At 40.2% G+C, this 5,536-nt stretch overlaps 1 pseudogene; it reads right to left on the bottom strand.

Annotated features, from left to right (window-relative positions):
* Positions 1-1,403: 1,403 nt before the first annotated feature.
* LOC104874624 lies at positions 1,404-2,519 on the bottom strand (annotated as a pseudogene).
* Positions 2,520-5,536: the final 3,017 nt, after the last annotated feature.

Consider the following 5,536-nt stretch of genomic DNA (forward strand, 5'->3'; position numbering starts at 1 on the left):
AATGCCTCATGATTTCATGGAACCATCCTAAGAAGATTCTTGAGAGTAACTTTGGCCAGGATAATGTCCATAACTGCTCTTTCTTCTGTCTTTTCTGGTTTAGTGGCAAGCACAAGGAAAAGGCTTCTGTGCCACTAATGATAGTAGCTACTTGGTCAATTTGGGGGAGTTTGTTATTGGGGTTGAAATTTTTTATATTTTTCCTTCATTTTAGCTAGCAGTCCTTGATTCACTTTTAAGTGTTTGTGTTTCAAAATATTTGTCAAATCTTCTTTGCTGAAAGCTGATTTGTACCTCTTGTACCTCTATTCCTCAATTAGAGAAAAAAATTGAGAAATTTGAATATAGATGGCTGCCTTTTTGCTTTTCTTGGTGATTCTTTCTTTCTTTCATTTTTTTCATCATAGAGGCCTTGATCAGTAGAGCCAGGACAAAATGTGGAAACTTCTTACCAGCTGTGATTAAATTTTAACACAATAAAAAAATGTGTTTAACCCAGGGCAGCCAGGTGTGGTGGCATACACCTGTAATCCCAACACTCAGGAGTCTGAGGCAGCAGAATTGCCTGGACTATATGGTGATTTCAAGGCCAGCTTGAACTACATAGTGACAACATATTTTAAGAAAAAAATCATCAGTGTATCTTGAAGCCCCAAATGGCTTACATAACTCTAGATGGTACTGACACCCTGCTGGCCATCCTAGAATAAAGGTGATTATAAGAAGAGAAAGATAAAAGAAACAGAAAGAAATGAAAGCATACTGAAGAAAACCAACCTAATATGTACTCTAAAACAAAAATGTGGGAATTGTTCTAGATCTGAATTTCTTCCTTTTTTTTTCTTTTCTCATCTTTGTGTGTGAGTGTGTGTGTGTGTGTGTGTGTGTGTGTGTGTGTGTGTATTCCTAATACATTTACTTTGACATTCTTTTGAGGAATACATGGAGATACTGACAATTGGCTATGTTAGTTTACATGTTCCCTTGTTCTCATTATATTAAACGCATCTGTAAGAAGGGTTTGCTTAGCATCCCTGGGGGGGAAAAATGTGTTCACATTCTTTAGGTCTGACCCATGGTAAGGAAAGGGAGGATTAGAGAGTATCAACTACTGACCATATGGAAGTTTTGAATGATATAAATTCAAAGGTTCAGATCGGCTGAACCAAAATTAAAATGTACACATAAAATGAGCTAGATACTGGGAAGGAGGACAGAGAGAGCCAGGACTGGGGAGTTGTGCTGAGGTGTGGGATGGAGGCTTTTAGACTAGCATGTGGCGTTTCTGATAGAGGGCAAGATGGTCAAAATGGGAAAAGCAAGGTCCAGTCTGGACCCTGGAAAGGTTAGATTCCAGTGAGTTTTTGGAAATGCCTTGTGAGTTCATCAGACCATGGAGGCTTTTAGACTAGCATGTGGCGTTTCTGATAGAGGGCAAGATGGTCAAAATGGGAAAAGCTGCGGTCCAGCCTGGACCCTGGAAAGGTTAGATTCCAGTGTGTTTTTGGAAATGCCTTGTGAGTTCATCAGACCGAGCAAACTTCCATGTGCATCCTTCCCAAGTACATTTGTAGGGTTTTTCTCCTGTATGTGTTCTTCTGTGTGCTTTCAAGTGGGGGCTTTTAGTATACACTTTGTTGCATCCATCATAGTTGCATCTGTGTATTCTCCGCTTCCTTTGTGTATCTGGGTCTCTTTCCAGATTGCATTATGACTGAAGGGTGATTCTCTTTCAATAATACTTGTGGGGGAAACACTGAGTTCATTAAAGAGGGTATCATTTCTTCAGGATAATAATCTGTCCTCTGTGGTTTGGTCCCAGGTTCTATTTTAATTTTTTTTCTGTAATATAGACTTCTCATATGATTCAATTACAGGTGCTTGCATGCTACTGCTTGACTTTTCCATCTCCTCTGACAAGGAGACCATGAGCAGCTGCTGGAGGTAGCTGGTGTACATAAAGGGGACAGGATGCACCATGACTAGCTGGATGATGGGCAGGATGCCTGGGCTCGGGATTCTATGCCTGCAGAGAGCAGCTGCCATCACTGGGAACGTGGACAGCTGCATGTTGAAGGGCTGGATGCCTGGCGAGAAGGGTGAGTTCTCTTTTTTTTTGTACCGGGAATCGAACTCGGTCCTTGTGCCTGTGAGGCAGGTGGCAGAACCCCTGAGCTAAATCCCCAGCCCGAGGGTGAGTTCTTTTTAATTGAAGGGCTAAAAGAAGGCATGCTCAGCCCAGGTGACAGTCTCCGGATTGAGGATGAGAACTTCAGGGAGGAGGGAGAATTCCCAGCTGAAAGTGGTGAACCACACTTTCTCACCGTGAGGCCCACCGGCTCCACCTATATTCAATGCGACAGTCCTTCTGGGGTCTGGAAGAACTTATCAGGCGATGGTGTGAATTAAATGACCCTATACTTGTTGGGCTTCATGGACTCCGTGTAATTAGACGGGTAGGATACCGAGACAGGGTCCATGGCCTCTTGCTTGACAGGGACTGGGTCAAGCATGAGCATTCTTTTAGTTAAACATAGGGTGTTCAGGTGTTCGGCTTTGTGAGGTGCAGTGCAGAGCGCTGTAGAGAGAAATAAAGGCCCGGCTCCCCGCCACCCGGAGCCCCTCCAGTGCGGTACTGACAGCGCCGAGCTTCGCTCCGCTCAGGCCACACAGCACTGGCACATGACTGGCACTGGCACTGGCGAGCATGAGGCATGGCTTGCCCGGTGCTGCACTCAGGCTGGGCTCCACCTGGCTCTGCACAGCTCCCCTCCAGGCTCCCCTCTAGCTTCTGACACCAACTCTGGGCAATCACATGACGCTGGGGCCACTCGCTCCGCCAGCTTCCTGGGGCTGGGCCGAGTAAGTAGAGGCTAGGCTAGATCTGAATTTCAAATCACATGAATCAGTACCACCAAATGCCCTGCTATTAAGTCCAAATAGCTACAAATGGTGCAGCCAGTTGCCTCACCAAAAATGCCACTGGTGATCAGTCATTGTTCCAAAATGTCTTTCAGTAAGTCTCAAACCCAAACAGTGAAAGCCCTTACCTCACCCAAAAGGCACGTGCAATGCCCTAAGAGAAGGTCCAAATTGGGGCATTACTATGTCCCTGGAGTGTACTTTCCTGAAGGAAACCAGGCAGCTCCCTAAACAATTTTTTTTTTCTTTTACCATCCAAAGAATTATAGGTAACTGATGCTATGAACAGGAAAACAAGGAAGGTTTCTGGGAGTGAAATGTAGCAAAGCTTTCAGTACATGTGGTGCTTGTCACATGTATGAAAGAATTCACACTGGGGAGAAACCCTGGGTATGTAAACAATGTGGGAAAGCATTCACCACACCTAGTGCTAGTCAAAGACATGAACTTACTCATGCTGGGGATTGAACCGAGGCATATAAGAAAGCTTTTAACACACATGATTATTGTCAAATACATAAAAGAACTCACTGTGTAGAAAACCTACATATGCAAATGATGTGGCAAAGCTTTCAATGTGCACACAAGTTGTCAAATACATGAATGAAGTCTCACTAGGGAGAAACATTATATATGCAAGCCTATTTGGAAAACAAATTTTCTCATGTAGTGGAAACACGTAGAAATAACTAACACAAAATGTTTGATGTCAATATTTTTTCACAAATTTTCCAGAAAATACAAATCCCAGGTGGAGATATCCTAAAGTGTAAATATTGTATGGTTTTCAGGAAATCTTATTAATATCTAAATTATGTGTCTGTAGTATTTATTATAAAAATATTGAGTCAGTATATATTTTGTATTTTTGTGTCTTTCCTTAATATATAGTGTCTTTTAATTAAACATGGTGAATTGAAACGTACTTTTTGCTTTCAAGTATGCTTAGTGTTTGTGTAGTTTTGTTTTTAAAATTGAGAGGTATAGACCACTAAATGATCTTAATTATTTTATATTGTTTTTTGTTAATTTGGAGTTTTTCCACTGTATTTGTTTTAATTTTTGGTGCATATACTCCATATTCTTTGTAACAAAAGATATTTTTAATTTGATGTATATTTTTATTAAAATATATTTTTCAGAGACTTGCAAACATGTTTTTGACAAAATTGAATAGTTTTCACAACATTTATAGATTAATAAATGCTGTGATTTTCATATCATTAGGATACCTGCTTACATCTCAGCATTGTATATTATACTTGAAACCTTTTAATTTTCTAACATGCGGGCTTTGTGGTGGTCACCTAGGAGTGTCTCTACTTTAGGTAAAATACAGGCACTGTTTTACATAGACTTGCAAATCTGGAAAAGCAATAACCACTGGAGAAGGTGAATGAATAAATGAAGGGTGTCTTACAAGTTTGAAATTATTGAGAAATAAAGTACTTTTTACAAAAGCTATGTCAATATCATGCCAGATAAAGAAATGTCAAACTTCATTCTACTGGTTAAGTAATTAGTGATCTTTCTCATTGTAGAATTATCCACAATTAAAGATGGGGAAGTTTTGCTTCATGTATGTGGAAGATTCAGTCCATGTCTGATTGGCCCAAGACAGCAACATCATGGAGGAAGTATGTGGCAGAGCAAAGCTTCTTAGATCATGATGGCATAGAAGCAGAGAAGGGGAACGGTACCAGAGAGAAAAGGGTGAGTGAACAGAGACACTAAGGGCATACCTCCAAGTCCCATCCAAACACACCCACAAGTATACACCACCAATGCCCTGGGTAGATGTCAAAGCTAATCAAGGTGACACTCCACATTAACTGCCATTTACACGACATTGACTACACCATGTCATTATTTTATATGTACTTCAGCATTAGATAATGTTAATCTCTACCTGTGCAAAATTTGTTAATTGAATTTTATAATAGTTTCTTATGTATGGGGGAAAAGCAATAGATACATGGTTTATGTGTTTATTAATATCCAGGCATACATTAGAGACATTGAAACATAGCTTTGTCAAACAAGGATATTTATTCAGTTTATTTTTCATGGAAGCAGAGAAGGAGCAGAAATGATATTGTCTGAGCAGACTCATGATAAACAATTTGTCTCCAGATAAGCAGCATACTATAACCACATTATATTACACAGACCATATGGAGTGGGCCACAACGAGCTGAGATACAATGGCAGAGTTCAAATAATTTGGGAATAATTATCCACCCTGGTTTGAGTGGCAGAAGTGGAACTAAAAAATCCTCCAAGTTTGGTAGGAGGCTGAACGTTGTTTCACATTCTATATCTTGTTATACAGCTAGCTCAGGTTCATAATGTAGCTGTTAAGTCAATGGCTTTCCATATGTGGATATATATGAAGATTTTTTTTCTCAAGACAGAGGGGGAGTGGATTTTGCTGGCATCATGGAATGTTGGGCCACAAATAATGCTAAATATCATTCAATAAACAAAACAGCTTTCACCATAAGTAAATAATTTGAAGGTATATTGACATGAATGATCGAGGGTTTGTTGTTGTTGTTGTTGTTGTTTTGGTTTTGATTATGAACTCAATCTCATGCCCTTTTCCCCTCTGCAC

The sequence above is a fragment of the Fukomys damarensis genome, unplaced genomic scaffold, assembly GCF_012274545.1.
Source record: "Fukomys damarensis isolate Sample0158 unplaced genomic scaffold, DMR_v1.0_HiC HiC_scaffold_16, whole genome shotgun sequence".
Classification (NCBI taxonomy): domain Eukaryota; kingdom Metazoa; phylum Chordata; class Mammalia; order Rodentia; family Bathyergidae; genus Fukomys; species Fukomys damarensis.